Genomic DNA, 22529 nt, shown 5'->3' on the forward strand with positions numbered 1-22529 from the left:
TCCCAAAAATACGGGGGACAAAAAGAGTAGGGGTCCCCCGTATTTTTAAAACCAGCACCGGGCTCCACTAGCTGGACAGATAATGCCACAGCCGGGGGTCACTTTTATACAGCGCCCTGCGGCCGTGGCATCAAAAATCCAACTAGTCACCCCTGGCCGGGGTACCCTGGGGGAGTGGGGACCCCTTCAATCAAGGGGTCCCCCCCCCCCCAGCCACCCAAGGGCCAGGGGTGAAGCCCGAGGCTGTCCCCCCCCATCCAATGGGCTGCGGATGGGAGGGCTGATAGCCTTTGTTGTAAAATTATAGATATTGTTTTTAGTAGCAGTACTACAAGTCCCAGCAAGCCTCCCCGCATGCTGGTACTTGGAGAACCACAAGTACCAGCATGCGGCGGAAAAACGGGCCCGCTGGTACCTGTAGTACTACCACTAAAAAAATACCCAAAAAAAGACAAGACACACACACCGTGAAAGTATAATTTTATTACTTACATACACACATACATACATACTTACCTATGGCCCCACGCAGGTCGGTCCTCTTGTCCAGTAGAATCCAAGGGTACCTGTTGAATAAATTATACTCACGAGATCCAGGGGTCCAGGCTCCTCGGCAAATCCAGGGTTAATCCACGTACTTGCCAAAAATAAAAAAACGGTGTCCCGACCACGAACTGAAAGGGGACCCATGTTTGCACATGGGTCACCTTTCCCCGAATGCAAGAAACCCACTTTGCCTTCTGGCTAAGTGGGTTTCTTCAGCCAATCAGGGTGCGCCACGTTGTAGCACTCTCCTGATCAGCTGTGTGCTCCTGTCTTCACTGACAGGCAGCACACGGCAGTGTTACAATGTAGCGCCTATGCGCTACATTGTAACCAATGATGGGAACTTTCAGCTCAGCGGTGACGTCACTTTAGGTCAACCGCAGGGCAGAAAGTTCCCATCATTGGTTACAATGTAGCGCATAGGCGCTACATTGTAACACTGCCGTGTGCTGCCTGTCAGTGAGGACAGGACCACACAGCTGATCAGGAGAGTGCTACAACGTGGCGCTCCCTGATTGGCTGATGAAACCCACTTAGACAGAAGTCAGAGTGGCTTTCTGGCATTCGTGGAAAGATGACCCATGTGCAAACATGGGTCCCCTTTCAGTTCGTGGTCGGGACACCGTTTTGTTTTTTTTGTCAAGTACGTGGATTACCCCTGGATTTCCCGAGGAGCCTGGACCCCTGGATCTCGTGAGTATAATTTCTTCAACAGGTACCCCTTGGATTCTACTGGAGAAGAGGACCGACCTGCGTGGGAACTTAAGGTAAGTATGTATGTATGTGTGTATGTATGTAATAAAATTATACTTTCACGGTGTGTGTGTCTTGTCTTTTTTTGGGTATTTTTTTAGTAGTAGTACTACAGGTACCAGCGGGCCCGTTTTTCCGTCGCATGCTGGTACTTGTGGTTCTCCAAGTACCAGCATGCGGGGGAGGCTTGCTGGGCCTTGTAGTACTGCTACTAAAAACAATATCTTTTCTTTTACAACAAAGGCTATCAGCCTCCCCATCCGCAGCCCATTGGATGGGGGGGGACAGCCTCGGGCTTCACCCCTGGCCCTTGGGTGGCTGGGGGGGGGGGACCCCTTGATTGAAGGGGTCCCCACTCCCCCAGGGTACCCCGGCCAGGGGTGACTAGTTGGATTTTTGATGCCACGGCCGCAGGGCACTATATCAAAGTGACCCCCGGCTGTGGCATTATCTGTCCAGCTAGTGGAGCCCGGTGCTGGTTTTAAAAATACGGGGGACCCCTACTCTTTTTGTCCCCCGTATTTTTGGGACCAGGACCAGGCGCAGAGCCCGATGCTGGTTGCTTAAATATGGGGGAACCCCTGTCATTTTTTTCCCCATATTTTTGCAACCAGGATCGGCTCAAAGAGCCCGAGGCTGGTTATGCTTAGGAGGGGGGACCCCACGCATTTTTTTTTATTATTTTACAGTGTTTAATTTAAAAAAAAAAAAAAATAAACCCCAGCACGGATCACACAGATCCGGCCGAGATTGATTGTAAAAAAAGTCGGCAGTGTTTTGCTAATCACTGCCGTAAAAATAGGTAAAAAACCACGAATGACATCGACATCGGAAGAAAAGAAAAACCCGAATACGACAGCTTAGTAAATCCATCGTAATCAATTCAAAAAGTTGCAGTTTTACACTGTCGATGTCATTCGTGATTGAACTTTGACCTTTTTTCGGAAATTACGAATCTTAGTAAATTTACCCCTTTGATTCAGCCTCTGATTCTAGGATATCAGATAATGGTTTCCCAAACAATATATTACCAATGAAAGGCAATGCTTCCAATTCTTTCTTGGATTCCGCATCTGCTTTCCAGGTACGTAGCCAAACTGCTCTACGAGCGGCTACTGTCAAGGCTGAAGCTTTAGAAGCAACTGTACCCATATCAATTGCTGCTTCTTCCAAGTATTGGGCATATTGTCTTAAACGGCTTAAATGATACTCTTGCTCCCTATTAGGAGAAGAGATGTCATTCTCTAGTTCCTCTATCCATTTGCCCATTGCCTTTGCTACCCAGGCCGAAGCCATAGCAGGTCTTACCACTGCTCCTACTAGAGAAAATACATTTTTCAGGAAGCTATCTACCCTTCTGTCTGTGACATCATTTAGTGAGGTAGATGACAGTGGTAAAGCAGATTTATGCACAAGTCGCAGTACATGTGCTTCTACTTTTGGAGGAACTTCTCTATTCGAACAATCCGCAGCTGGAAATGGATAATAAGAATTCCATCTTTTCGGAATCTTATATTTCTTACTGGGTGTCGCCCAAGACTCATCCATCATTTCCGTCAGCTCATCTGACGCTGGGAATTCAGTTTTAACTGATTTTGTTCGTTTAAACACAGGTGCTTTAGATTTCAACACTGCCTTGGCTGGCTCTTGCAAACAGAGAACAGCCTTCACAGCATCAATAAGTTCAGCTACATCCTCTGAACTAAAACTCTGCGACTGATCATCATAGGGAGTAATTGAATATACTGTATCATCATCTGTTGTATCATCTTGTGTAGTCTGCCACACAGACGTATCTGTCTTAGTCTTACCTGTCCCTTGGTTGCTTGTAGAGGCTACTGGAACCAAGCCGTAGGAAGGGAGCTGCATGTATGGGTTAATAGTGTAACCTAACCCTTGAGGTGGTGCTACCGGAGTTAATCTATCCGCTATAGAGGATAAAGTCTTTGCGAACATATTCCATGGTGGCTCTGTTGGTGGTTGAACCAACTCCTGTTTTTTACTTTGCTGAAAAGCAAAACAGTTCGCACACAACCAATTTACCCTTTCTTACAAGATAAGCATGCTAGGGATGTATGAGTGCTTCATAAATTCTCCTCGTCACTTTTGCCGCTCACAGACATGGTAATAATCTGTTAATGACTACACAATTTGTGACTGAAAATCACCTATATATGAGTATATAGAAGTGAGATCAATCTACCACAGCCATGCACCTGAATTGAGGGTCAGAACAGGACTTACATTACATAGAAAAGTCAGCACACATATTAGCAGTCAGTCACATGTTAAGGCATTAGACATTGTCATATGAGAATACAACCCCCATAACAATTTACAAGTAAGTAGGAAAATTGTACTTCTGTTTCAACTGGTTCTTTTTCAACATAACATGCAGAAAACACAGTAATAATAAGAATTTACTCACCGGTAATTCTATTTCTCGTAGTCCGTAGTGGATGCTGGGACTCCGTAAGGACCATGGGGAATAGCGGCTCCGCAGAAGACTGGGTACAACTAAAAGAAAGCTTTAGACTAACTGGTGTGCACTGGCTCCTCCCACTATGACCCTCCTCCAGACTTCAGTTAGGATACTGTGCCCGGAAGAGCTGACACAAGAAGGAAGGATTTTGAATCCCGGGTAAGACTCATACCAGCCACACCAATCACACCGTATAACTCGTGATACAATACCCAGTTAACAGTATGATAACAACTGAGCCTCTCAACAGATGGCTCAACAATAACCCTTTAGTTAGGCAATAACTATATACAAGTATTGCAGACAATCCGCACTTGGGATGGGCGCCCAGCATCCACTACGGACTACGAGAAATAGAATTACCGGTGAGTAAATTCTTATTTTCTCTAACGTCCTAAGTGGATGCTGGGACTCCGTAAGGACCATGGGGATTATACCAAAGCTCCCAAACGGGCGGGAGAGTGCGGATGACTCTGCAGCACCGAATGGGCAAACTCTAGGTCCTCCTCAGCCAGGGTGTCAAACTTGTAGAACTTAGCAAATGTGTTTGACCCCGACCAAGTAGCTGCTCGGCAAAGTTGTAGAGCCGAGACCCCTCGGGCAGCCGCCCAAGAAGAGCCCACTTTCCTCGTGGAATGGGCTTTCACTGATTTAGGATGCGGCAGTCCAGCCGCAGAATGTGCAAGCTGAATCGTACTACAGATCCAGCGAGCAATAGTCTGCTTTGAAGCAGGTGCACCCAACTTGTTGGGCGCATACAGGATAAATAGCGAGTCAGTCTTTCTGACTCCCGCTGTCCTGGAAACATAAATTTTCAGGGCCCTGACTACGTCCAACAACTTGGAAGCCTCCAAGTCTTTAGTAGCCGCAGGCACCACAATAGGTTGGTTCAGATGAAAGGCTGATACCACCTTAGGGAGAAATTGGGGACGAGTCCTCAATTCTGCCCTATCCATATGAAAAATCAGATAAGGGCTTTTACATGACAAAGCCACCAATTCTGATACACGCCTGGCCGAAGCCAAGGCCAACAACATGACCACTTTCCACGTGAGATACTTCAATTCCACGGTTTTAAGTGGCTCAAACCAATGTGACTTTAGGAAATCCAACACCACGTTGAGATCCCAAGGTGCCACTGGAGGCACAAAAGGGGGCTGAATATGCAGCACTCCCTTAACAAAAGTTTGAACTTCAGGTAGAGAAGCCAGTTCTCTCTGGAAGAAAATCGATAGAGCCGAAATCTGGACCTTAATGGAACCCAATTTTAGGCCCATAGTCACCCCTGACTGTAGGAAGTGCAGGAAACGGCCCAGCTGAAATTCCTCCGTTGGGGCCTTCCTGGCCTCACACCAAGCAACATATTTTCTCCATATGCGGTGATAATGGTTTGCGGTTACTTCTTTCCTAGCTTTAATCAGCGTAGGAATGACTTCCTCCGGAATGCCCTTTTCTCTGACGTCCTAGTGGATGCTGGGACTCCGTAAGGACCATGGGGATATAGCGGCTCCGCAGGAGACAGGGCACAAAATAAAAGCTTAAGGATCAGGTGGTGTGCACTGGCTCCTCCCCCTATGACCCTCCTCCAAGCCTCAGTTAGATTTTTGTGCCCGGCCGAGAAGGGTGCAATCTAGGTGGCTCTCCTGAGCTGCTTAGAATAAAAGTTTAGTTAGGTTTTTTTATTTTCAGTGAGTCCTGCTGGCAACAGGCTCACTGCATCGTGGGACTAAGGGGAGAAGAAACGGACTCACCTGAGTGCAGAGTGGATCGGGTTTCTTAGGCTACTGGACACTAGCTCCAGAGGGACGATCACAGGTTCAGCCTGGATGGGTCACCGGAGCCGCGCCGCCGTCCCCCTTACAGAGCCAGAAGAGACGAAGAGGTCCGGTGAAATCGGCGGCAGAAGACATCCTGTCTTCAGACTAAGGTAGCGCACAGCACCGCAGCTGTGCGCCATTGCTCTCAGCACACTTCACACTCCGGTCACTGAGGGTGCAGGGCGCTGGGGGGGGAGCGCCCTGAGACGCAATATAACAGAATACCTTAGGTGGCAAAACAGAATACATCACATATAGCTCCTGGGCTATATGGATGTATTTTAATCTCCTGCCATTTTACACAAAAAAGCGGGAGATAAGGACGTCGTGAAGGGGCGGAGCCTATCTCCTCAGCACACAAGCGCCATTTTCCCTCACAGCTCCGCTGGAAGGACGGCTCCCTGACTCTCCCCTGCAGTCCTGCTTCAGAATCAGGGTAAAAAAGAGAAGGGGGGGCATTGTTGGCAGCAAATAACAATAATTAACAGCAGCTATAAGGGAATAACACTTATATAAGGTTATCCCTGTATATATATATAGCGCTGGGTGTGTGCTGGCAGACTCTCCCTCTGTCTCTCCAAAGGGCTAAGTGGGGTCCTGTCCTCTATCAGAGCATTCCCGGTGTGTGTGTGCTGTGTGTCGGTACGCGTGTGTCGACATGTATGAGGAGGAAAATTATGTGGAGGCGGAGCAGTTGCCTGCGTTGGTGATGTCACCCCCTAGGGAGTCGACACCTGACTGGATGATTGTATTTAAACAATTAAGTGATAATGTCAGAAATTTGCAAAAAACTGTTGACGACATGAGACAGCCGGCAAATCAGTTAGTGCCTGTCCAGGCGTCTCAGACACCGTCAGGGGCGCTAAAACGCCCGTTACCTCAGTGGGTCGACACAGACCCTGACACAGATACTGAGTCTAGTGTCGACGGTGACGAGACAAACGTAATGTCCAGTAGGGCCACACGTTACATGATCACGGCAATGAAAGAGGCATTGAACCTTTTTGACACTACAAGTACCACAAAGAAGGGTATTATGTGGGGTGAGAGAAAACTACCAATATTTTTTCCTGAGTCAGAGGAAATAAATGAGGTGTGTGAAAAAGCGTGGGTTTCTCCCGATAAAAAACAGCTAATTTCTAAAAAATTATTAGCATTATATCCTTTCCCGCCAGAGGTTAGGGCGCGTTGGGAAACACCCCCTAGGGTAGATAAGGCGCTCACACGTTTATCTAAACAAGTAGCGTTACCGTCTCCTGATACGGCTACCCTCAAAGAACCAGCTGATAGAAGGCTGGAAAATATCCTAAAAAGTATATACACACATACTGGTGTTATACTGCGACCAGCAATCGCCTCAGCCTGGATGTGCAGTGCTGGAGTCGCATGGTCGGATTCCCTGACTGAGAATATTGATACCCTGGATAGGGACAATATTTTGTTAACTATAGAACATTTAAAGGATGCATTATTATATATGCGTGATGCACAGAGGGATATTTGCACCCTGGCATCAAGAGTAAGTGCTATGTCCATCTCTGCCAGAAGAGCGTTGTGGACGCGACAGTGGTCAGGGGATGCGGATTCCAAACGGCACATGGAAGTATTGCCGTATAAAGGGGAGGAGTTATTTGGGGCTGGTCTATCGGACCTGGTGGCCACGGCAACGGCTGGAAAATCCACCTTTTTACCCCAGGTCACTCCACATCAGCAGAAAAAGACACCGTCTTTTCAATCTCAGTCCTTTCGTTCCCATAAGTACAAGCGAGCAAAAGGCCACTCCTTTCTGCCCCGGGGCAGAGGAAGAGGAAAAAGACTGCACCATGCAGCCGCTTCCCAAGAGCAGAAGCCCTCCCCTGCTTCTGCCAAGTCTTCAGCATGACGCTGGGGCTTTACAAGCAGACTCAGATATGGTGGGGGCCCGTCTCAAAAATTTCAACGCGCAGTGGGCTCACTCGCAAGTGGATCCCTGGATTCTACAGGTAGTATCGCAGGGGTACAAACTGGAATTCGAGGCGTTTCCCCCTCATCGTTTCCTGAAGTCTGCTTTACCAAAGTCTCCCTCCGACAGGGAGGCAGTTCTAGAAGCCATTCACAAGCTGTATTCCCAGCAGGTGATAATCAAGGTACCCCTCCTGCAACAAGGAAAGGGGTATTATTCCACGCTGTTTGTGGTACCGAAGCCGGACGGCTCGGTGAGACCAATTTTAAATCTGAAATCCTTGAACACTTACATAAAAAGGTTCAAATTCAAGATGGAGTCACTCAGAGCAGTGATAGCGAACCTGGAAGAAGGGGACTATATGGTGTCTCTGGACATCAAAGATGCTTATCTCCACGTCCCGATATACCCTTCTCACCAAGGGTACCTCAGGTTTGTAGTACAAAACTGTCATTATCAGTTTCAGACGCTGCCGTTTGGATTGTCCACGGCACCTCGGGTCTTTACCAAGGTAATGGCCGAAATGATGATTCTTCTACGAAGAAAAGGCATTTCAATTATCCCTTACTTGGACGATCTCCTGATAAGGGCAAGATCCAGGGAACAGTTAGAAGTCGGAGTAGCACTATCTCAGGTAGTGTTACGTCAGCACGGGTGGATTCTAAATATTCCAAAATCGCAGCTGATTCCAACGACACGTCTACTGTTCCTAGGAATGATTCTGGACACAGTCCAGAAGAAGGTGTTTCTCCCGGAGGAGAAGGCCAGGGAGTTATCCGAGCTAGTCAGGAACCTCCTAAAACCAGGACAGGTCTCAGTGCATCAGTGCACGAGGGTCCTGGGGAAAATGGTGGCTTCTTACGAAGCGATTCCATTCGGAAGATTCCATGCAAGAACATTTCAGTGGGATCTACTGGACAAATGGTCCGGATCGCATCTGCAGATGCATCAGCGGATAACCCTGTCGCCAAGGACAAGGGTGTCTCTCCTGTGGTGGCTGCAGAGTGCTCATCTACTAGAGGGCCGCAGATTTGGCATTCAGGATTGGATCCTGGTAACCACGGATGCCAGCCTGAGAGGCTGGGGAGCAGTCACACAGGGAAGGAATTTCCAGGGCCTGTGGTCAAGCTTGGAAACGTCTCTTCATATAAACATTCTGGAACTAAGGGCCATTTACAATGCCCTAAGTCAAGCAAAACCTCTGCTTCAGGGTCAGGCGGTGTTGATCCAATCGGACAACATCACGTCAGTCGCCCACGTAAACAGACAGGGCGGCACGAGAAGCAGGAGGGCAATGGCAGAAGCTGCAAGGATTCTTCGCTGGGCGGAAAATCATGTGATAGCACTGTCAGCAGTATTCATTCCGGGAGTGGACAACTGGGAAGCAGACTTCCTCAGCAGACACGACCTTCACCCGGGAGAGTGGGGACTTCACCCAGAAGTCTTCCACCTGATTGTAAACCGTTGGGAAAAACCAAAGGTGGACATGATGGCGTCACGTCTAAACAAAAAACTGGACAGATATTGCGCCAGGTCAAGGGACCCTCAGGCAATAGCAGTGGACGCTCTGGTAACGCCGTGGGTGTACCAGTCAGTGTATGTGTTCCCTCCTCTGCCTCTCATACCAAAAGTACTGAGAATCATAAGAAGGAGAGGAGTAAGAACTATACTCGTGGTTCCGGATTGGCCAAGACGGACTTGGTACCCGGAACTTCAAGAGATGCTCACGGACGAACCGTGGCCTCTACCTCTAAGAAAGGACCTGCTACTGCAGGGGCCTTGTCTGTTCCAAGACTTACCGCGGCTGCGTTTGACGGCATGGCGGTTGAACGCCGGATCCTGAGGGAAAAAGGCATTCCAGAAGAAGTCATCCCTACTCTGGTCAAAGCCAGGAAGGACGTAACCGCAAAACATTATCACCGCATTTGGCGTAAATATGTTGCGTGGTGTGAGGCCAAGAAGGCCCCTACAGAGGAATTTCAACTGGGTCGTTTCCTTCATTTCCTGCAAACAGGACTGTCTATGGGCCTAAAATTAGGGTCCATTAAGGTTCAAATTTCGGCCCTGTCGATTTTCTTCCAGAAAGAACTGGCTTCAGTACCTGAAGTTCAGACATTTGTAAAAGGGGTGCTGCACATACAGCCTCCTTTTTGTGCCTCCAGTGGCACCTTGGGATCTCAATGTGGTGTTGAGTTTTCTAAAGTCACATTGGTTTGAACCACTTTCCACTGTGGACTTAAAATATCTCACATGGAAGGTGTCGATGCTGTTAGCCTTGGCTTCAGCCAGGCGTGTGTCAGAATTGGCGGCTTTATCATATAAAAGCCCTTACTTGATATTTCATTCTGACAGGGCGGAATTGAGGACTCGTCCTCAATTTCTACCTAAGGTGGTTTCTGCATTTCACATGAACCAACCTATTGTGGTACCTGCGGCTACCAGGGACTTAGAGGACTCTAAGTTGCTTGACGTTGTCAGGGCCTTGAAAATATATGTTTCCAGGACGGCTGGAGTCAGAAAATCTGACTCGCTGTTTATCCTGTATGCACCCAACAAGCTGGGTGCTCCTGCTTCTAAGCAGACGATTGCTCGTTGGATTTGTAGTACAATTCAGCTTGCACATTCTGTGGCAGGATTGCCACAGCCAAAATCAGTAAAAGCCCATTCCACAAGGAAGGTGGGCTCATCTTGGGCGGCTGCCCGAGGGGTCTCGGCTTTACAACTTTGCCGAGCAGCTACTTGGTCAGGGGCAAACACGTTTGCTAAATTCTACAAATTTGATACCCTGGCTGAGGAGGACCTGGAGTTCTCTCATTCGGTGCTGCAGAGTCATCCGCACTCTCCCGCCCGTTTGGGAGCTTTGGTATAATCCCCATGGTCCTTACGGAGTCCCAGCATCCACTAGGACGTCAGAGAAAATAAGATTTTACTTACCGATAAATCTATTTCTCGTAGTCCGTAGTGGATGCTGGGCGCCCATCCCTAGTGCGGATTGTCTGCAATACTTGTATATAGTTATTGTTACAAAAATTCGGGTTATTATTGTTGTGAGCCATCTTTTCAGAGGCTCCTTTGCGTTTATCATACTGTTAACTGGGTTCAGATCACAAGTTGTACGGTGTGATTGGTGTGGCTGGTATGAGTCTTACCCGGGATTCAATATCCTTCCTTATTATGTACGCTCGTCCGGGCACAGTATCCTAACTGAGGCTTGGAGGAGGGTCATAGGGGGAGGAGCCAGTGCACACCACCTGATCCTTAAGCTTTTATTTTGTGCCCTGTCTCCTGCGGAGCCGCTATATCCCCATGGTCCTTACGGAGTCCCAGCATCCACTACGGACTACGAGAAATAGATTTATCGGTAAGTAAAATCTTATTTTCCTTCAGGATCCGGTGTTCAACCGCCATGCCGTCAAACGCAGCCGCGGTAAGTCTTGGAACAGACAGGGCCCCTGCTGCAGCAGGTCCTGTCTGAGCGGCAGAGGCCATGGGTCCTCTGACATCATTTCTTGAAGTTCCGGGTACCAAGCTCTTCTTGGCCAATCCGGAACAATGAGTATAGGCCCTCATTCCGAGTTGTTCGCTCTGAGTTTTTCATCGCATCGCAGTGAGAATTCTCTTAGTGCGCATGCGCAATGTTCGCACTGCGACTGCGCCAAGTAACTTTGCTATGAAGAAAGTAAGTTTACTCACGGCTTTTTCATCGCTCCGACGTTCGCATTGTGATTGACAGGAAATGGGTGTTACTGGGCGGATGCACGGCGTTTTAGGGGCGTGTGGCTGAAAACGCTACCGTTTCCGGAAAAAACGCAGGAGTGGCCGGGGAAACGGTGGGTGTGCCTGGGCGAACGCTGGGTGTGTTTATGACGTCAGCCAGGAACGAAAAGCACTGAACTGATCGCACAGGCAGAGTAAGTCTGAAGCTACTCAAAAACTGCTAACTCGTTTGTGATCGCAAATTGCGCATACATCGGTCGCACATTTAAGAAGCTAAGATTCACTCCCAGTAGGCGGCGGCTTAGCGTGTGTAACTCTGCTACATTCGCCTTGCGAGCGAACAACTCGGAATGAGGGCCCTAGTTCTCTACTCCTCTTCTCCTTATTAATCTCAGTACCTTTGGTATGAGAGGAAGAGGAGGGAACACATAAACCGACCGGTACACCCACGGTGTCACTAGAGCGTCCACAGCTATCGCCTGCGGGTCTCTTGACCTGGCGCAATATCTTTCTAGCTTTTTGTTTAGGCGGGACGCCATCATGTCCACCTGTGGCCTTTCCCAACGGTTTACAATCAGTTGGAAGTCCCCACTCTCCCGGGTGGAGGTCGTGCCTGCTGAGGAAGTCTGCTTCCCAGTTGTCCACTCCCGGAATGAACACTGCTGACAGTGCTAACACGTGATTTTCCGCCCATCGGAGAATCCTTGTGGCTTCTGCCATCGCCGTCCTGCTTCTCGTGCCGCCCTGTCGGTTTACATGGGCGACTGCCGTGATGTTGTCTGACTGGATCAGTACAGGCTGATTTTGAAGCAGGGGTTTTGCCTGACTTAGGGCATTGTAAATGGCCCTCAGTTCCAGAATATTTATGTGTAGGGAAGTCTCCTGACTTGACCATAGTCCTTGGAAGTTTCTTCCCTGTGTGACTGCCCCCCAGCCCCGAAGGCTGGCATCCGTGGTCACCAGGACCCAGTCCTGTATGCCGAATCTTCGGCCCTCTTGAAGATGAGCACTTTGCAGCCACCACAGCAGAGACACCCTGGTCCTTGGAGACAGGGTTATCAGACGATGCATCTGAAGATGCGATCCTGACCACTTGTCCAACAGGTCCCACTGAAAGGTTCTCGCATGGAACCTGCCGAATGGAATTGCTTCGTAGGAAGCTACCATCTTTCCCAAGATCCGCGTGCAGTGATGCACCGACACCTGTTTTGGTTTTAGGAGGCCTCTGACTAGAGATGACAGCTCCTTGGCCTTCTCCTCCGGGAGAAACACTTTTTTCTGTTCTGTGTCCAGAACCATCCCCAGGAACAGTAGACTTGTCGTAGGGACCAGCTGTGACTTTGGAATATTTAGAATCCAGCCGTGCTGTTGTAGCACCTCCCGAGATAGTGCTACCCCGACCAACAACTGCTCCCTGGACCTCGCCTTTATCAGGAGATCGTCCAAGTACGGGATAATTAAAACTCCCTTCTTTCGAAGGAGTATCATCGTTTCGGCCATTACCTTGGTAAATACCCTTGGAGCCGTGGATAGACCAAACGGCAACGTCTGGAATTGGTAATGACAATCCTGTACCACAAATCTGAGGTACTCCTGGTGAGGATGGTAAATGGGGACATGCAGGTAAGCATCCTTGATGTCCAGTGATACCATATAATCCCCCTCGTCCAGGCTTGCAATAACCGCCCTGAGCGATTCCATCTTGAACTTGAATTTTTTTATATATGTGTTCAAGGATTTCAAATTTAAAATGGGTCTCACCGAACCGTCCGGTTTCGGTACCACAAACATTGTGGAATAGTAACCCCTTCCTTGTTGAAGTAGGGGCACCTTTTCTATCACCTGCTGGGAATACAGCTTGTGAATTGCCTCTAACACTGCCTCCCTGCCTGAGGGAGTTGTTGGCAAGGCAGATTTGAGGAAACGGCGGGGAGGAGACGTCTCGAATTCCAGCTTGTACCCCTGAGATACTACTTGAAAGATCCAGGGATCCACTCGTGAGCGAGCCCACTGATCGCTGAAATTTTTGAGACGGCCCCCACCGTACCTGGCTCCGCCTGTGGAGCCCCAGCGTCATGCGGTGGACTTAGAGGAAGCGGGGGAGGACTTTTGCTCCTGGGAACTGGCTGTATGCTGCAGCTTTTTCCCTCTACCGCTGCCTCTGGGCAGAAAGGACGCACCTTTAACCCGCTTGCCCTTATTGGGCCGAAAGGACTGTACCTGATAATACGGTGCTTTCTTTGGCTGTGAGGGAACATGGGGTAAAAATGTAGACTTCCCAGCTGTTGCTGTGGAAACGAGGTCCGAGAGACCATCCCCGAACAACTCCTCACCCTTATAAGGCAAAACTTCCATGTGCCTTTTAGAATCTGCATCTCCAGTCCACTGCCGAGTCCATAACCCTCTCCTGGCAGAAATGGACATTGCACTTATTTTGGATGCCAGCCGGCAAATATCCCTCTGTGCATCCCTCATGTATAAGAGGGCGTCTTTAATATGCGCCACGGTTAGCAATATAGTGTCCCTGTCTAGGGTATCAATATTTTCCGACAGGGAATCTGACCACGCAGCTGCAGCACTGCACATCCATGCTGACGCAATAGCTGGTCTCAGTATAACACCCGTGTGTGTATATATAGACTTCAGGAAAGCCTCCTGCTTTCTATCAGCAGATTCCTTCAGGGCGGCCGTATCCGGAGACGGTAGTGCCACCTTCTTTGACAAGCGTGTGAGCGCTTTATCCACCCTAGGGGATGTTTCCCAACGTGACCTATCCTCTGGCGGGAAAGGGTACGCCATTAGTAACCTCTTAGAAATTATCATTTTCTTATCGGGGGAAGCCCACGCTTCTTCACACACTTCATTTAATTCCTCAGATGGAGGAAAAACAACTGGTAGTTTTTTCTCTCCAAACATAATACCCTTTTTTGTGGTACTCGGGGTAACATCAGAAATATGCAACACATTTTTCATTGCCTCAATCATATACCGTGTGGCCCTATTGGAAGATACATTTGTCTCATCGTCGTCGACACTGGAGTCAGTATCCGTGTCGACATCTGTATCTGCCATTTGAGGTAGCGGGCATTTTAGAGCCCCTGATGGCTTTTGAGACGCCTGGGCAGGCACAGGCTGAGCAGCCGGCTGTCCCATATTTGGTATGTCGTCAAACCTTTTATGCAAGGAGTCGACACTGTCGCGTAATTGCTTCCACAGAACCATCCACTCAGGTGTCGACCCCGCAGGGGGTGACATCACATTTATCGGCATCTGCTCCGCTTCCACATAAGCCTCCTCATCAAACATGTCGACACAGCCGTACCGACACACCGCATACACACAGGGAATGCTCTGACAGAGGACAGGACCCCACAAAGCCCTTTGGGGAGACAGAGAGAGAGTATGCCAGCACACACCAGAGCGCTATATAACACAGGGATCCCACTATAAATGAGTGTTTTTTCCCTTATAGCTGCTTATATATATATATATACTGCGCCTAAATTTAGTGCCCCCGCTCTCTTTTTTACCCTTATGTAGCTTGACACAATGCAGGGGAGAGCCAGGGAGCGTCCTTCCAGCGGAGCTGTGAGGGAAAAATGGCGCCAGTGTGCTGAGGGAGATAGCCCCGCCCCTTTTCCGGCGGACTTCTCCCGCATTTTCTGGAATTCTGGCAGGGGTATTTTTACACCTATATAGCCTTCCTGACTATATATGGTGTAGATTTGCCAGCCAAGGTGTCTTATATTGCCCTCAGGGCGCCCCCCCCAGCGCCCTGCACCCACCAGTGACCGGAGTGTGAGGTGTGCATAAGGAGCAATGGCGCACAGCTGCAGTGCTGTGCGCTACCTTGTTGAAGACAGAAGTCTTCTGCCGCCGATTTTCCGGAACACTTCTTGCTTCTGGCTCTGTAAGGGGGCCGGCGGCACGGCTCCGGGACCGAACACCAAGGTCGGGTCCTGCGGTCGATCCCTCTGGAGCTAATGGTGTCCAGTAGCCTAAGAAGCCCAAACTACCACCAGTTAGGTAGGTTCGCTTCTTCTCCCCTTAGTCCTTCGCTGCAGTGAGTCTGTTGCCAGCAGATCTCACTGTAAAATAAAAAACCTAAAATATACTTTCTTTCTAGGAGCTCAGGAGAGCCCCTAGTGTGCATCCAGCTCAGCCGGGCACAAGATTCTAACTGAAGTCTGGAGGAGGGTCATAGTGGGAGGAGCCAGTGCACACCAGTTAGTCTAAAGCTTTCTTTTAGTTGTGCCCAGTCTCCTGCGGAGCCGCTATTCCCCATGGTCCTTACGGAGTCCCAGCATCCACTTAGGACGTTAGAGAAATACAGATCTCATATGCAATATGTACTAAAAATTATCAATTCATACTAACAAGTAGAGAGAATTTTTAGCACTGTATACCCTTTCTCTGTAGAGCGGGATACAGGGAGACTCGCCACACTTCCATATCCAAGCAAATGCGCTCATAAGACGCTGAGTGGATTCAGACGCTACTGATGTACACTACCGCTCCTGATAACTGATAATGGACACAGTCGCTCACTGACGGACACGGACGCTCAGCGACTTCCACGTGTATGCAGACGCTAAGGCCTGCGACTCGGTCTAGGCGGGATCTCTAGTGTACACAACCACAGCGTCTAAGCTGCGACCGAGTACCCTCGTGGTAGCGTCTGAGACGGAAGTGAGGTCATTTAGTTCATGGACGGGAGACGCGCGGAAACTGGTCATGAACTCGGAGGAGGGGCGGCCAGGAGAGCCTCTGATTCCCCCCGTTGACTTAAACTCCAAGGATCGCGACCTCTACCTAGTCCTGGTGCCTATGATCCCTAGAGCATAGCGCTGTCGCACTCGAGGTGTTCGGTGCATCAACACACTGATTGTAGTCTCCACCAAAACAGTGTAGCTGTGTCCGGACCCCCCTAGTAAGAGGAAATCCATAGACTTACCTTCCCCCCCCATGCTCCGGCCACAGCCTGGTTACGTCTGCTGGACCTGCTAGAACATCCGACACAGACGCCCGTCGAGACAGCACTGTACCGCGAAGGTAAGCGTTGTTGTGACCCGGTGGGGAGTTGTTGGAGCGACTCTTTCCAGTATGCGTTTAAGACGCTGTTAAGAAAAGTCGCTCAAAAAAAACATAGTAAGTTCTATAAAAATAAAATAATAAAAGCTTCAGGCTGCTTTATCTACAGCAGCCCTGTGACCATGCGGCTTCCTGCCGCACCAAGCAAAAAACTGATTTGACTGAGTCAGTGGGCGGGATTATATGGGGAAGCCCCGATGCATCCTGGGAGGCCAGAAAGCTCGTGACCGTGTTGGTGCCATTTCCGCTGTCGCTCAACCATATCCCAATGTCATCCTGTGGATAATCCTGTGGACCCAGCCAGAGAATACCAGACTACCTAGAGTAGGCAAGTATGTTTTAAAGGATGACTTATCGTATGATTACCCCAGCCCCTCCACCCTCCCCCACACTAGGGGGCCCTATGCAATGGACATCTACAATCAGGTGAACATGTCCCCCCAGCAACAGAAAGCTCTCTTCTCCAGGGTTACGACAGCTGAAATTCCTGATGATATTTTTAAGAAAGGTGCTGATTGGACAGAGTGGCTCTATCCATTCATTATCTGTGTTAGAAACTAACACTTGGCCATTGGTGTATCTATTGTGGGTCCAAGGGCTCCACACCTTACACTGCACACCCATGTTTAATACTTATCTCTACCCAGTCCCACGGCGGCTCTTCCCAAATCAACTGCAATTTGTAAAATCACTGGGATTATGATGCTGGGCCTGCACATGTACAGTAGAGCCCTAACCCTTCCACCGCAGCCTAACCCTGACCTCCCCCCGCAGCTTAATCCTAACCCTTCCCCCGCAGCCTAACTCTGACCTCCCCCCGCAGCCTAACCCTAACCCTCCCCACACAGCCTAACCCTGACCTCCCCCCGCAGCCTAACCCTTCCCCCGCAGCTTAACCCTGACCTCCCCCCGCAGCCTAACCCTAACCCTTCCCCCGCATCCTAACTCTGACCTCCCCCCGCAGCCTAATCCTTCCCACACAGCCTAACCCTGACCTCCCCCCGCAGCCTAACCCTAACACTTCCCCAGCCGCCTAACCCTGACCTCCCCCCGCAGCCTAATCCTAACCCTTACCCTGCAGCCTAACCCTGACCTCCCCCCGCAGCCTAAACCTAACCCTTCCCCCGCAGCCAAACCCTGACCTTCCCTCGCAGCCTAACCCTTCCCCCGCATCCTAACTCTGACCTCCCCCACAGCCTAACCCTAACCCTTCACCTGCAGCCTAACCCTGACCTCCCCCCGCAGCCTAACCCTAACCCTTCCACCGCAGCCTAACCCTGACCTCGCCCCGCAGCCTATCCCTAACCCTTCCTCCGCATCCTAACTCTGACCTCCCCCCGCAACCTAACCCTAACCCTCCCCACACAGCCTAACCCTGCCCTCCCCCGCAGCCTAACCCTAACACTTCCCCAGCCGCCTAACCCTGACCTACCCCCGCAGCCTAATCCTAACCCTTACCCCGCAGCCTAACCCTGACCTCCCCCCCGCAGCCTAACCCTAACCCTTCCCCCGCAGCCAAACCCTGACCTTCCCCCGCAGCCTAACCCTAACACTTCCCCAGCCGCCTAACCCTGACCTCCCCCCGCAGCCTAATCCTAACCCTTACCCCGCAGCCTAACCCTGACCGCCCCCCCCGCAGCCTAACCCTAACCCTTCCCCCGCATCCTAACTCTGACCTCCCCCACAGCCTAACCCTAACCCTTCACCTGCAGCCTAACCCTGACCTCCCCCCGCAGCCTAACCCTAACCCTTCCACCGCAGCCTAATCCTGACCTCCCCCCGCAGCCTAACCCTTCCCCCGCAGCCTAATCCTGACCTCCCCCGTAACCTAACCCTAACTCTTCCCCCACAGCCTAACCCTGACCACCCACCGCAGCCTAACCCTAACCCTTCCCCCGCAGCCTAACCCTGACCTCCCCCGCAGCCTAACCATAACCCATCCCCCGCAGCCTAACCCTGACGTCCCCCCGCAGCCTGACCCTAACCCTTCCTGGCATACGTTTGGGATTACGGCTTCGGCATTCTGACAGCTGTCAGGATTCCTGTATCGGAATTCTGACTGCTGGGATCCCGTACGCCAGCATCTGTACTACATCCCCCCAGCGACACCTCCCCTGAGGATTTATTAAGCAATTAGAAGTTTCCAATTAGCCTAGTTAGTCTGTAAATAACCCCCCCCCCTCCCTACACACACACACACACACACACACACACACACCCAACAGCCCTTGCGCACCCCAGCAGCCCCTTTCCGCAGAGGGAAGATTGAGGGGAGGCCACCAGGAGCTGAGGAGACCGCCGGAGAGGTTTTTTCCCCCCAATTAACGTGCAGCAGGGTTTTCAGTGCTGAATAAACCGCAACGACTTTTTTTAATTGGATAATACAATAATCGCAAAACTTTGAGCCCAAGTGAATTCCTCCCAAAGGTGCAAGAAGTAAAGTGATCGTTAATGTGCATATGTACTAGCGGGGAATCGAAACTTGAGATCCTTCTCTCTGAAAATGTTGCGATGTGTAGTTCATAGGCTTCTGTCACTAACACCATTTAAAGATGGCGTTAGCTATCGGGGGCCAAGTTCCAGAATGCTTTGCAAACCTATGCAGGCTGCTTTTGTGATTGAACATGAAGGGACTACACAGATATCTGCTGCAGCCCCCTCTTCGTATATCCTGGTGATACACACAGGGCCGGTGCAAGGTTTCTTGACACCCTAGGCAAAACTTTAGCCTGCTCCCCCCCCCCCCCCCCCTCTGCATGCTTACATAGTGGTACGTGGTGGATGCCGTACATGCAGGAGTCTGCAATTGTGGGGGTGGGGGCTAGCGGGCAACATGCGGGAGTCTTCAATCGCTGAAGGGGTGGTAGTCAAAAACACGCCTGAGACTGAAATCGCAAGGTGAGTGTGTGTGTGTGTGGGGGGTGGGGGGGGGGGGGGGGAGGAGGATGTGGGTCTATTCATGATGCAGTGTAAACAGTGGAGAAGTTGCCTATGGCAACCAATCAGTGTTGAGGTAACATTTATAAAGTGTATTCTATACAATTATATAAGCTGATTGGTTGCCATGGGCAACTTCTTCACTGACTTACTTCTCCACACTTTTCACTGCTTCATGAATAGACCCCACAGAAATGTGAAAAGAGAGAGGGTGATCGGGTGAGTGTTAGAGACGGTGGGTGACAGAAAAGTCAGTAGGTGACAGGGAGAGGGTGACAGGAGAGAGAGCGGACGGGAAAAGGGTAACAGCAGGGAGAGGCAGTGGGAGAAGGGTAGAGAGTGAAGCTAGGGACAGGCAGTGACCAGTGAGTGGAGGAAGGTGACAAGCAGAGGGTGAAAACAGAGGGTGACATTGAGAGGGTGAGAGTCACTGGGTAACAAGCGAGAGAGGTGATGGGGAAATGGTGAACAACAGGAAGAGTGTAATAGAAGAGAGGTGACGGAGTGAGAGTAATACCCCTTTTACACCGCCAGCATATAACACGGATTATTGCACTTGAAGGTGCATAACCCGTGTTGCTGGCTGGTGTAAAAGGTTCGAGTTGGAATAATCCGGGTCGAGTGACCCGGTATTCCAACTCGGGTGGTTTGCAGGGTTGAACACGTGTTCAACTCGGCAAACTTTGCAGTGTACAGTGAATGTGCGGGCGGCGCTTGGAGATCATGTGATCTCCAAGTGCCACCCCCGCCGCGTCACTGGCAATATGCCGGGTTGGCGAGTGCAGTGGGAAAGGGAGCTGACCAGGGCGCAGCCGGGTAGCACCCGTGTCAGGCTCCCGGCTGCGACCCGCGCTGTTGGTCTAAAAGCGGTATAAGAGTCAGTGAGTGATAGGGAGAGGGTCTCAGGAGAGAGGTGACGGGCGGGGAGAGGCAGTGGGTGATAGGCAGTGGGAAACTGCATTAATTAAAAAACAAAAACACATTAATATGCCACTCCCCCATACACATTTTTAATATACCGTCCCCCCCTCCCCTGCACACATTAATATACCACCACCCCCTCCCCTGCATATATTAATATACCACCATACCACCCCCCTCCCCTGCACTAGTTAATATACCACCCCCCCCTCCCCTGCACACATTAATATACCCCCCTGCACACACTAATATACCACCCTGCACACACTAATATACCACCCCACCTCCCCTGCACACATTAATATACCCCCCTCCGCTGCACACACTAATATACCACCCCCCCTCCGCTGCACACACTAATATACCACCCCCCCATCGCTGCACACACTAATATACCACCCCCCCTCTGCTGCACACACTAATATACCACCCCCCCTCCGCTGCACACATTAATATACCCCCCTCCGCTGCACACATTAATATACCCCCCTCCGCTGCACACATTAATATACCCCCCTCCGCTGCACACACTAATATACCCCCCTCCGCTGCACACACTAATATACCCCCCTCCGCTGCACACACTAATATACCCCCCTCCGCTGCACACACTAATATACCCCCCTCCGCTGCACACACTAATATACCCCCCTCCGCTGCACACACTAATATACCCCCCTCCGCTGCACACACTAATATACCACCCCCCCTCCCATGCACACACTAATATACCACCACCCCTCCCATGCACACACTAATATACCCCCCTGCACACACTAATATACCCCCCTTCCCCTGCACACATTAATATACCCCCCTCCCCTGCACACATTAATATACCACCCCCCCTCCCCTGCACACACTAATATACCCCCCTCCCCAGCACACACTAATATACCCCCCCTGCACACACTAATATACCACCCCCTCCCCTGCACACACTAATATACCCCCCCTGCACACACTAATATACCACCCCTCCTCCCCTGCACACACTAATATACAAACCCCCCCCCCCCCCCTCCCCTGCACACACTAAAATTACCAGTTTCCCTCATTAGCAGCAGAATATACCTGAGTCTGTGCTCCCCCGTATGGTATGGCTTTCTGATAGACCTGCTGGGCTGCTGCTCCTCACGTCTGAAGGCTCCTCTCCTCTCTCACAGTCACATGTGCACCAAGTGACTTCCTGTTCCTGTCCATGCAGGAAGCAAACTCAGCAGAGCGTCGGCTTCTGTATGAGCGCACTGCAGCATGTGGCTGCAAAGGGAAAATAAAAGTGCCCTGGCCCTGGGGGTGGGGGGGGTGGTAAGGGTGCAGGCAACATGCCTGAGCCCTCAAGTGAATATGTGAGGCGCTATCACGGAGGTGGGGGGGCGACAGATTTGTAGAGACAGCATTTTCTCATCAGTGTGTTCTGCCGCCCTCCAGTGGCCGGCGCTCATAGGCAGCTGCCTAAAGCTGCCTAGTGATAGCGCCGGCCCTGGATACACACTATCCAATTATTGGCCATTCTGCAGATAATTGACTGATTGACCTGATAATTGCACAGTGTGTATGCTGGAGCGTTAGAGAGTTTGAAGCTGATGAACGCTCCTGCAATGGTCAGATCAGATGGGTGACATACAGCAGCATGTGCTGCACAAGCTGTATCGTTCCCGACCTCCTGATCCCGTTGTAGAGATCTGCGGGCTGCGAGCGACATCGCAAGACCCGTTCTGCACATGCACAGACCCCCAAACATCATATTTGTATACACACCATCAGGTTTCCATACAAATATGAATCATGCCCAATGTCTCCCCAGGGCCGGCGCTATCACTAAGCAGCTTTAGGCAGCTGCCTATGAGCGCCGGCCACTGGAGGGCGGCAGAACACACTGATGAGAAAATGCTGTCTCTACAAATCTGTCGCCCCCCACCTCCGTGATAGCGCCTCACATATTCACTTAAGGGCTCAGGCATGTTGCCTGCACCCTTACCACCCCCCCCCCCCCCCCCCCAGGGCCAGGGCACTTTTATTTTCCCTTTGCAGCCACATGCTGCAGTGCGCTCATACAGAAGCCGACGCTCTGCTGAGTTTGCTTCCTGCATGGACAGGAACAGGAAGTCACTTGGTGCACATGTGACTGTGAGAGAGGAGAGGAGCCTTCAGACGTGAGGAGCAGCAGCCCAGCAGGTCTATCAGAAAGCCATACCATACGGGGGAGCACAGACTCAGGTATATTCTGCTGCTAATGAGGGAAACTGGTAATTTTAGTGTGTGCAGGGGAGGGGGGGGGGGATTTTGTATATTAGTGTGTGCAGGGGAGGAGGGGTGGTAT

The 22529-nt window shown here is 50.7% G+C and overlaps 1 long non-coding RNA gene across 1 annotated transcript in view; it reads right to left on the bottom strand.

Moving 5' to 3' along the window:
- LOC134911128 (uncharacterized) overlaps window positions 1–21437 on the bottom strand; it is a 62850-nt gene extending 41413 nt beyond the window's left edge. The window contains exon 1 of the long non-coding RNA XR_010176336.1: window positions 21281–21437. This is a non-coding gene — a long non-coding RNA (uncharacterized LOC134911128). The remainder of the gene's footprint in view (window positions 1–21280) is intronic.
- Between the last annotated feature and the right edge of the window lie 1092 nt (window positions 21438–22529).

Source organism: Pseudophryne corroboree, chromosome 4 (assembly GCF_028390025.1).
Source record: "Pseudophryne corroboree isolate aPseCor3 chromosome 4, aPseCor3.hap2, whole genome shotgun sequence".
Taxonomy (NCBI): domain Eukaryota; kingdom Metazoa; phylum Chordata; class Amphibia; order Anura; family Myobatrachidae; genus Pseudophryne; species Pseudophryne corroboree.